The sequence below is a fragment of the Aquarana catesbeiana genome, linkage group LG06 (genome assembly GCF_042186555.1).
Source record: "Aquarana catesbeiana isolate 2022-GZ linkage group LG06, ASM4218655v1, whole genome shotgun sequence".
Lineage (NCBI taxonomy): Eukaryota > Metazoa > Chordata > Amphibia > Anura > Ranidae > Aquarana > Aquarana catesbeiana.
Genome location: NC_133329.1, coordinates 261,503,962 through 261,516,373, shown reverse-complemented (window position 1 = coordinate 261,516,373; position 12,412 = coordinate 261,503,962).

The window sequence follows — 12,412 nt, the reverse complement described above, 5'->3', positions numbered from 1 at the left end:
AACCTATCACATTTTTAAAGGCCCTTTATATTTCTAATACATAGCATGTACATACCAAGAATTACACCCCAAAATACATTCTACTGAGCAAAGGGTAAACAAAAGATTACCTGTGGTTTTAGTAGTGCAGTTGTCCACAGGAGGAGAGCCCTGATGCAGACAGCAAGCAGGGACGTGGTCAGCGACAGTAAATTGAATTGTCCAGGCAGGAATATTATTCATAGTCAGTACAGGAAAGGATACAGTCCAGGGTCAGTGCAGGTAGAGATATTGCCAGCAGTGCCAAAATATTGATTCTGGTATTAAGCAGGAACATGGGGAAAGGGGTAGAGGCTTCTCCCACCCACATCTCTTTGAAGCCTCCAGACACCAGATCCTAAACTGGAAATTGAGAAAACTTTTTTTTAATAAATACCATTCAGATTTACACTATGAAGTTCCGTTCATGAGGATATACTGGTTTGTGCCATGAAAGAAGCGAGCATTGTAGGGAGAGAGATCCACCCGAGGAGGGGTTGAGGGATTCAAATACCCTAGCGTTCGTTAAGCTAAAGGTGGAGGTGCCTGTTCTGGATACAGCTAGTACCCCTAGTACATGCTTCTTACCCCTGCATGGGTGCTAAAATCTGGTGAGTGGGGAACTGAAGGGGAGCATGGAAATCACTTGATTCCTTTTTGCACATTGGCGGATAAATCCAGGTCACTTTGGAAAAGCACAAGTCACCTTTTATCTACTTTTTTTATGTTGCACTATACAAAGACTGGACTTTATTTTTTTCGCTTTTTTAACAATCATTATTTTTACTAATTATTTTTCACTTTTGACACACTTGTTGATGGACTATGTTTTATTAATTAATTTATCACATTTGAATTTGCACAATTATGTCTCTATGAATGAATATGGTTTATATCAGATGAATTAATGAAATGAATATCACTTTTGGCACGTGCACCTTAGCAGGTGGTGGATTTAAATAACATTTAAGAATTTTAGTTACATTAACACGTTATCCAATATAGATCAGAGGTTAACCACTTAAGGACTGAGCCTCTTTCTGAGATTTGTTGACAAGTTAAAAACATTTTTTTTGCTAGAAAATTACTTAGAACCTCCAAACATTATACATTTTTTTCTAACACCCTAGAGAATAAAATGGCGGTCGTTGCAATGCTTTCTGTCACACCGTATTTGTGCAGCAGTCTTACAAGTGGAAAAAATACACTTTTTTGAATTAAAAAATAAGACAACAATAAAGTTAGCCCAATTTTTTTTTAATATTGTGAAAGATAATGTTATGCCGAGTAAATTGATACCCCACATGTCACGCTTCAAAATTGCGCCCGCTCGTGGACTGGCGACAAACTTTTACCCTTAAAAATCTCCAGAGGCGACGTTTACAAAAATGTTACAGGTTGCATGTTTTAAGTTACAGAGGAGGTCTAGGGCTAGAATTATTGCTCTCGCTCTACCGATCGTGGCGATATCTCATGTGTGGTTTGAACACCATTTTCATATGCGGGTGCTACTCACGTATGCGTTTGCTTCTGCACGCAAGCGGACGGGGACACGTTAAAATAAATAAGAATACATTTTTTTTTTAACCTTTTATTTTTATACTGTTTTTTTTTTTTTTTTAAATTGTCACTTTTATTCCTATTACAAGGAATGTAAACATCCCTTGTAATAGAAAAAAAGCATGACAGGACCTCTTAAATATGAGATCTGAGGTCAAAAAGACCTCAGATCTCATATTTACACTGAAATGCAATAAAAAAAAAAAATTGTCATTTACAAAAATGAAAAAAAAAAATGGCCCTTTAAGAGCTATGGGCGGAAGTGATGTTTTGACGTCGCTTTCGCCCTGCAATGACATAGAGACGGGTGGGGTCCATCTTCCCCTCACTCGTCTCCATGTCAGGCCACAGGAAGGATCTGATAGCCTCCGCCGCTGCCGACGGCTCCGGTAAGCGGCGGAGGGCATCGGATCGCGGCAGGAGGGGGGGGGCTCCTCTCCCGCTGCCGATAAAAGTGATCTCGCAGAGAATCCGCCGCAGAGACCACTTTTATCTTAAACCGGACCGCTTACTGAAGAAGAGGATACTAGCTAGCTGCTGCCATAACAACGATATCCTCCTTCAAAGTACCGACGTATAACGACGGTGGGCGGTCCGGAAATGGTTAAATATATACCTTTTACTTTCTTGTAAAAGTGAACACAGGGATAGGTACAAGCTACCCTTTGCGTATTCACCTAGGAACTAATTTGGTGGAGTCGCCCTTCAGGTGACGGAACACATTCTCTCTATAGCAACAAACTATTTAGTCTTGTACACTCACTTTGAGGAGGGAGCTACTGGAGAGAATTACTCTTCAGGCACTGATGTAGCACTTTTGGACACTGCTGGGCACATAAACAATAAGGAAACTCCGTGCAGGGCACATAGTCGCTCTCCTTTCCACTCACGCTGTATCGGGGTGAGGAGAGGAGAGCGTTGAACCCCTGGATTACCCGGCTTGTTTACATTGTGAGCGCTCTGTCATTGGACAGAACGATCATGTGGTAAAGGGTCACTATCATTGGCCCTATACCGGGATCCGGGTTGCGCCGAGTCCCGTGAACCTGGCGAGCACGGATAGTCTCATGTGCACGGCCAATTCTGGGAGGACGTCATAGTACACCCTCCCAGAGTTAACAAGCCGGGCTGTAGTCGTCTTTCAGCTGAAGCTTCTCTCCAACCACTTTGCATATTATTTTATATATACTGTGAATAAATATGCGGCATAAATCTCCCTCCACTAAGTCTGGCTGCAGCCATTTTAACTGTGGGCATCTGAAGCTGCTGCCTGTTCACTTCCTGGATTTACACAGAGACACACACACACACACACACACACACACACACACACACACACACACACACACACACACACACACACACACACACACACACACACACTAAATATAGATATATATATATATTATTTTACTGGCAGAAAAGAAAATGTTTTACTGTCCAAAGTAAAAAAAACAAGGGCAGAAGATTTAATAGATGAAAAGTTGAAAAAAATGTCAGAAGGTCCGCTTTAAGCAAAGTATGTGATTACAGATTACACTAGGGGAAATCACATTCATGTTTTCATGTTACAACAGGATCCTCAAATGACGGCAAAGCATACAGTTAAAGTTAACCACTTGAGCCCCGGACCATTATGCTGCCTAAGGACCAGAGGTCTTTTTCCAATTTGGCACTGCGTCGCTTTAACTGCTAATTGCGCGGTCATGCAATGCTGTACCCAAACGAAATTTGCGTCCTTTTCTTCCCACAAATAGAGCTTTCTTTTGATGGTATTTGATCACCTCTGCAGTTTTTATTTTTTGCGCTATAAACGGAAAAAGACTGAAAATTTTGAAAAAAAATGATATTTTCTACTTTTTGTTATAAAAAAAATCCAATAAACTAAATTTTAGTCATACATTTAGGCCAAAATGTATTCGGCCACATGTCTTTGGTAAAAAAAATGTCAATAAGCATATATTTATTGGTTTGCGCAAAAGTTATAGCGTCTACAAACTAGGGTACATTTTCTGTAATTTACACAGCTTTTAGTTTATGACTGCCTATGTCATTTCTTGAGGTGCTAAAATGGCAGGGCAGAACAAAACCCCCCCAAATGACCCCATTTTGGAAAGTAGACACCCCAAGGAAATTGCTGAGAGGCATGTTGAACCCATTGAATATTTATTTTTTTTGTCCCAAGTGATTTAATAATGACAAAAAAAAAAAAAATATTTACAAAAAGTTGTCACTAAATGATATATTGCTCACACAGGCCATGGGCCTATGTGGAATTGCACCCAAAATACATTTAGCTGCTTCTCCTGAGTATGGGGATACCACATGTGTGGGACTTTTTGGGAGCTTAGCCGCGTACGGGGCCCCGAAATCCAAGCACCGCCTTCAGGATTTCTAAGGGTGTAAATTTTTGATTTCACTCTTCACTGCCTATCACAGTTTCGGAGGCCATGGAATGCCCAGGTGGCACAAAACCCCCCCAAATGACCCCATTTTGGAAAGTAGACACCCCAAGCTATTTGCTGAGAGGCATGGTGAGTATTTTGCAGCTCTCATTTGTTTTTGAAAATGAAGAAAGACAAGAAAAAACTTTTTTTTTTTTTCAATTTTCAAAACTTTGTGACAAAAAGTGAGGTCTGCAAAATACTCACTATACCTCTCAGCAAATAGCTTGGGGTGTCTACTTTCCAAAATGGGGTCATTTGGGGGGGTTTTGTGCCACCTGGGCTTTCCATGGCCTCCGAAACTGTGATAGGCAGTGAAGAGTGAAATCAAAAATTCACGCCCTTAGAAAGCCTGAAGGCGGTGCTTGGTTTTCAGGGTCCCGTACGCGGCTAGGCTCCCAAAAAGTCTCACACATGTGGTATCCCCGTACTCAGGAGAAGCAGCAGAATGTATTTTGGGGTGTAATTTCACATATTCCCATGGCATGTTTGAGCAATATATCATTTAGTGACAACTGCAAAAAAAAAAAAAAAAAAAAAATTTGTCTCTTTCCCGCAACTTGTGTCGCAATATAAAATATTCCATGGACTCGACATGTCTCTCAGCAAATAGCTTGGGGTGTCTACTTTCCAAAATGGGGTCATTTGGGGGGGTTTTGAACTGTCCTGGCATTTTATGCACAACATTTAGAAGCTTATGTCACACATCACTCACTCTTCTAACCACTTGAAGACAAAGCCCTTTCTGACACTTTTTGTTTACATGAAAAAGATATTTTTTTTTCCAAAAAAATTACTTTGAACCCCCAAATATTATATATTTTTTAAAGCAAATGCCCTACAGATTTAAATGGTGGGTGTTTCATTTTTTTTTTTTCACACAGTATTTGCGCAGCGATTTTTCAAACGCATTTTTTGGGGAAAAAACACACTTTTTTAAATTTTAATGCACTAAAACACACTATATTGCCCAAATGTTTGATGAAATAAAAAAGATGATCTTAGGCTGAGTACATGGATACCAAACATGACATGCTTTAAAATTGCGCACAAACGTGCAGTGGCAACAAAATAAATACATTTTTAAAAGCCTTTAAAAGCCTTTACAGGTTACCACTTTAGATTTACAGAGGAGGTCTACTGCAAAAATTACTGCCCTCGATCTGACCTTCGCGGCGATACCTCACATGCACGGTGCAATTGCTGTTTACGTTTGACGACAGACCACCGCTTGCGTTCGCCTTAGCGCGAGAGCAGGGGCGACAGGGGTGCTTTTTTTTTTTTTTTTTTTTTTTTCTTTATTATTTTTTTGCTTTTTTATCTTATTTTTAAACTGTTCCTTTCATTTTTTTTTTTTAAATCATTTTTATTGTTATCTCAGGGAATGTAAATATCCCCTATGATAGCAATAGGTAGTGACAGGTACTCTTTTTTGAAAAAATTGGGGTCTATTAGACCCTAGATCTCTCCTCTGCCCTCAAAACATCTGATGACACCAAGATCGGTGTGATAAAATGCTTCCCCAATTTCCCAATGGCGCTATTTACATCTGGCGAAATCTAAGTCATAAAATGCTCGTAGCTTCCGGTTTCTTAGGCCATAGAGATGTTTGGAGCCACTCTGGTCTCTGATCAGCTCTATGGTCAGCTGGCTGAATCACCGGCTGCATTCTCAGGTTCCCTGTTGAGACAGGAGAGCCAGAGAAAAACACGGAAGACGGTGGGGGGGGGGGGCATTCCCTCCCACGGCTTGTAAAAGCAGTCTAGAGGCTAATTAGCCGCTAGGATTGCTTTTACATGAAAGCCGACCGCTGGCTGAAAAGAATGATACCAAGATGATACCTAAACCTGCAGGCATCATTCTGGTATAACCATTCAAAGTCGTGAATGGCGTACCTGAAGACAAAAAAATGGTTAACAATAAAGCACAGTAAACGGTAAAGTATAAATAATTACATACCTGAAAAACAAACATGATAAAACATAATAACAATAAAACATTGCAGAATAGAATACAGTAAAAAAGAGCAGAACAAGAGAGAGAGAATAGAGAGAGAGAACAATAAAACGACAACTATTTTTTTTTATTTTATATATTTTTTTTTTTTTTTTACACTTTTTTTGTAACTAACTTTTATAACGGTAACCGGTTCCAGGTTCGGGTCTCTCAAAATGCGATGGCATCTTGGGAGACCCTGTGAAAGTGTGTCCTAGTCTGTGCAATGCTGTACCCTACGCTAATACTCAACTAGTGAATGGTAGCGTTCAAAACATTCACCAATGCAAAGACCAGGATTGTCAGGACAGGAGGGACAATAATAGCGGGTGTCACACCTATATCCGCGCTTGCTGCAGACACAACATCTTTTTTGGAGGGCATTGGGTAGGGGTACTCGGGAGGACATAAAGAAAATGCCTCTCATGCAGCCGACTGCATTTGGTTGGGGATGTGAATGGGGGAAGTACGGGCGCTGCAGAAGCGGTGGGTTCCCAATTAGGATTGGCGAATGCAGCAGGAAGGGCACTATGGGCACAACGGGCCTGTGTTTGTCTTTTTGGTGGCAGCGGGACACTACTTGTGCTTGCCACCTCACCAGCTTGAACTGCACTTATGGGACTCGCCACGTCACCAAGTGTTACTGCAGTGCTGGTTTGACTACGACCGGGGTGTACTAGGCCGCTGGCGCTTGCCAGTTCAATAAAAAGCTACCAAAAAAACTGTTAGCGATCGCAGGGATCAGGCCTGACTCTGCGAACGCTGCAGTTTAGTTTAGTGTTTTGTAAGTGACAGTGATCGATCGATACTGCACTTGGGTGGGCTGGGCCGGGCGGAGGGGCAAAGTGCAAGTGCTAGCAGGTATCTGTGCTGATCCCGCTAACACTGCGTTTTTGGGAACCCTAAACTGCTGGGGACGCTAGTATAGATCTGATCGGATCAGATATTGATCCGTTCAGATACTATACCACTAAGGGAGGCGTATGCTGCATGCGTGGGTGTTAGCGGTACTGGCGCTAATCTGACGCTGCTTGGGGCTGGTGCTTGCCAGTTCACCAAAATACTACCAAAAAAACTGTTAGCGATCGCAGGGATCAGGCCTGACTCTGCGAACGCTGCAGTTATGCGTTTAGTGTTTTGTAAGTGACAGTGATCGATCGATACTGCACTTGGGTGGGCTGAGCTGGGCCGGGCGGAGGGGCAAAACGCAGGTGCTAGCAGGTATCTGGGCTGATCCCGCTAACACTGTGTTTTTGGGAACCCTAAACTGCTGGGGACGCTAGTATAGATCTGATCGGATCAGATATTGATCCGATCAGATACTATACCACTAAGGGAGGCGTATGCTGCGTGCGTGGGTGTTAGCGGTACTGGCGCTAATCTGGCGCTGCCTGGGGCGACGCATATCACCGCCGGGCGATCAGGGGGCTAAACCTTTATTCGGTAATAAACGGCGGGTGCCCTCACACTAAAAAAAATAAACAAACTAACCAGCGTCACCCGTAACACTTATACGGTGATCAGTGGTGAAAGGGTTAACTAGGGGCCATCAAGGGGTTAAAACATTTATTAGATAGTATATGGGGGTCCCTGTCGCTATAAAACGCTGACGGCGAACCTAAATATTTACGTCCCTAACTAGCGTCACCAGCGACACTAATACAGCGATCAGAAAAATGATCGCTTAGCGACACTGGTGACAGGGGGTGATCAAGGGGTTAAAACTTTATTAGGGGGGGTTAGGGGGGTATCCTAGACCTAAAGGGGGGTAATATTCACTGTCCCAACACTGTAACTGTCACAAACTGACACCAATGCAGTAATCAGAAAAAAAAAAAAAAAAAAAACTGCTGGTGTCAGTTTGTGACAGGGAGGGGGGGGGGTGATTGGGGGGGGGGGGGGATCGGGGGGCGATCGGGGTGTTTTGTGTGCCTGGCATGTTCTACTGTGTGTGTAGTGTTAGTGCACTCACAGTGATGTCTTCTCTCCTCGGCACTGCAACGGAATACCGAGCCGAGGAGAGATGACATAATTTCCTTTGCTGCTGTTTAGCATACAGCAGCAAAGGAAGTTATCTGATTGGCCGGCGGCGATCGCGAGGGGGGGGGGCCACGAACGGATGGCCTCCCCCTCATCTCCGATCGCCGTGGGACCAAAGACGACCGCCTCGGGCACCGGGGGGGGGGGTCCGATCGGACCCCCCACCCGCGGAAGGCAAATCACGTATATATACGTGATTTTGCCTGTCCGTGCCACCTTGCCGACGTAAATCGGCGTGAGGCGGTCGTCAAGTGGTTAAACTATAGGCAAAACATTTTCATTTTTTGTTTTAGGTACAGTAAGGGAGGGTTATAACCCCCATCAGTCTGTTTTTTGTCATCTGTGTCCCATAGCCAAAGCAAGAAAGGTGAGGAAATCCCTGCAAAGTAACCACTTGACCCCCGGAAGATTTACCCCCTTCATGACCAGGCCATTTTTTGCGATATGGCACTACGTTACATTAACTGACAATTGCGCGGTTGTGCGACTCTGTACCCAAATAAAATGTATGTCCTTTTTTTCCCACAAATAGAGCTTTCTTTTGGTGGTATTTGATCACCTCTGCGTTTTTTACTTTTTTGCGCTATAAACAAAAAAAGACTGGCGATTTTGAAAAAAAAAAAAGCAATATTTTATACTTTCTGCTATGAAACCTATCCAATAAAAAAATGGAAAAAATCTAATTACTTCATCAATTTAGACCAATATGTATTCTGCTACATATTTTTGGTAAAAAAAAAAAATCCCAATAAGTGTATATTGATTGGTTTGTGCAAAAATTATAGCGTCTGCAAAGGAAGGGATATTTTTTTATTAATAATGGCAGCGATCAGCGACTTATAGCGGGACTGCGATATTGTGGAGGACATTATGACACTTTTGAGGGACCAGTGACACTAATACAGTGATCAGTGCTAAAAATATGCACTGTCACTGTACAAATGACACTGGCTTGGAGGGGGTTAACATCAGGGGTGATCAAAGGATTTAAATGTGTGCCTAACCAGTGCTTATATGTAAAAGAAGAAAGGTAACAGCGCTCTCTGCAGGGACAACTCAATCCATACACCAGGCCCACTCACAGGAGCCGAGGCTCAATGTGTCCCAACACACTCCAATGCAACAGTAATAAGGAGAGCTGGCAAAACTGCAATCCTTGAAGTGTCATTTATTGGTACATCAGAGTGACAATAAAACAATAAAATCTGACGCGTTTCAGCAATAGCCTCAGTCGTAGCTAGTTTGAAACAGATATGGCAATATATATATATATATATATATATATATATATACTCACATACACACAGGCAAACTCCATCTCTACAAAATTGGACTATCAGGTTAGTGTCACAGAAAATTAACATAATTGATTGATACCACCAATTATTCAAATGGTTAGTGACTACACCTGTTTTTAGCCAGCATGAGAAAAGGGAGAGGAAAGAAAGGCAATATAAAAAGTTATTTTGTTGAGCCAAAAAGAAGTGTGTAGAAAAAATGCTACATGAGATATTAGGACCTCATTACTCCAAGGGAGAAATATATTTCTTAAAAGAAGGGAAAATGTGTAAATAAAATACTTTGTGGTAGCAACAGAATCTAAAGTCAAGATTAATGGCAGGATCAAAAGAAGAAAAAAAAGGGGGGGGGGGGTTCAATTTATGGCGGGATCAAAAAAGAAGGATACAATTTATGGCAGGATCAAAAAATAAGGGGATTAAATTTATGGCAGGATCACAAAAAAGGGGATGGAATCTATGGCAGGATAAAAAAAAATACAATTAATGAAAAAAGAGGGATGGAATTTATGGCAGGATTAAGGAAGAGGGATGCAATTTATGGCAGGATCAAAAAAGGGGGGATTAAATTTATGGCAGAATCGCAAAAAAGGGGGATTGAATTTATGGCAGGATCAAAAAACAGAGATACAATTCATGAAAAAAGAGGGATGCAATAATGGCAGGATAAAAACAGAACAAAACAAATTTTATAACAGAATCAGAAAAGAGGGGTTCAGTTTATAACAGGATAAAAAAAGGGATTCAGTTTATAGCAGAAACAAAGAAAAAAGGTACAATAATGAAAAAAGAGGGATGCAATTTGTGGCAGGATCAAAAAAAAAAATCCTTTTTTCCCTTCTCCTTCCTCTTTCCCTTCCCTCTCCTTTGCCTTTCCCCTTCCCTTTGTTGGGAAGGAGGAAAAAAATATATATATAGAGGGCAGAAAACAAGCACAGAAGGAACATACTGGGACAAAAAGACAAATACTGAAGCAAGTGACAATAAAACTGAAAATGGGATAGGATGATGTCATTGGAGAAATAGATCCACATCCCATCTGTGGTTCATGCCTGTGGGGATGTGTGTTCCCAACAGGAAAATCCACTTAACTTCCTGTTCCAGTAGCCTTCTGTGCTTGTCTCCTCCACGTACCGACATTTTGATTTTTTGAACTGCAGAGAAAGAGAAGGAATCCATGTTACCATCATGTATAAATTTAAAGTGTTTAGATACATTGGATAAACGTCTCTCATTACTATATGCTGCTCTGTTATAATGTTCGCTAATCCTTGTGCGAAGGGGCCTAATGGTGCTTCCTACATATTGTAATTTACAAACATCACATTCTATCACGTAGACTACATATTGAGTACTACAATTTATAAAAATCCTTAATAGGAAATACCTATTATGGTACGAGGTGATAGACTTGTGATTCTTGTTATGTTTGTTACAATACCTACAAGTATTTAAACCACAACTATACGAGCCATTAGTACTGAGCCATGTTTTGGAAATAGTGGTGGTTTGGTGTAGACTGGGCGACAAGGAGTTACCTAAAGTTGGGGCACAACCACAAGAGAAATTACACCCTTTAGAAAGCACATCTATTAGGTCCTTGTCACCATAAAGAATGGGAAGATGTTTATTTACAATCTGTTTGATCTGATTAAACTCTCTGGAGAAAGTGGTGACAAAGGTAAGGGAACTCTTGTCCTTGTTCTTTTGAGTTTTATGTTGTGTATATTTTGAAGGGCAGGGGGAATTCTCTTTGTTGTGCAATAGATTGTGTCTGTCCTTCTCTGAGGCTATGGAAATGGCTCTATTAGTATGCCACTTCTAATAGCCTCTAGCACTTAATTGTTTTGAGATGTTAGAGCATTCTAGCTGAAAACTTTCTGGGGTGGAGCAGTTGCGCTTAGCTCTAATAAACTCACCCACCGGGATGGAACGAATAGTATGGGGTGGATGGCAGCTGGAGGCCAGAAGTAAGGAATTTCCGGCAGTAGGTTTGCGGAAGGTTCCAGTATTTATAAGACCAGTGCTTGGGTCACCCCTGAGTGTGATATCTAGAAAATCAATCATGATCTTATTGCTCACATAAGAGAATTCAAGATTAAGGCTGTTATTGTTGAGGTATGAAACAAAAGAAGTAAAAGAGGAATCAGTGTGGTTCCAAATTAAGATCAGATCATCTATGTATCGCCCATACCAATGGATGTGCGGTGCATAGATATTGAGATGTGAAAAAAGAAAACATTCTTCCCACCATCCCATGTATAAATTAGCTAATGATGGAGAAAATTTTGCTCCCATGGAGGCTCCACAGCATTATACATAGAAGGAATCGTGAACGAAGAAGAAGTAATTGTGTTGTAATAAAATGGTAACAGCCATAATGATGAATTCTTTGAGCTGAGATCATAAAAGCTATATTTGGACAAGTGATATTGTAGTGCATCTAGAGCAAGATGATGTGGTATGCATGAATAGAGAGGCTTAACATCTAAAGTAACCCACAAAAAATGCTCTGCCCATTGTACTTCATTTATATACTTTAGGATTGATGGAGGGGAGAGGGGAAGAGAAAGAGAAAGAGGAAGGAGAAAGGAAAGAAGAAAAGGGAAAAAAGGAAATACATTTTTTTTTTTGATCCTGCCACAAATTGCATCCCTCTTTTTTCATTAATTGTACCTTTTTTCTTTGTTCCTGCTATAAACTGAATCCCTTTTTTTATCCTGTTATAAATTGAATCCCTCTTTTCTGATTCTGTTATATTTTTTTTTTCTCTTTTCTCATGAATTGTATCTCTGTTTTTTGATCCTGTATAAATTCAATCCCCTTTTTTGCGATTCTGACATAGATTTAATCCCCCTCTTTTTTGATCCTGCCATAAATTGCATCCCTCTTCCTTAATCCTGCCATAAATTCCATCCCTCTTTTTTCATTAATTTTTTTTTTTTTGATTCTGCCATAGATTCCATCCCCTTTTTTGTGATCCTGTCATAAATTTAATTCCCTTCTTTTTTGATCCTGCCATAAATTGTATCCTTCTTTTTTGATCCCGCCATAAAT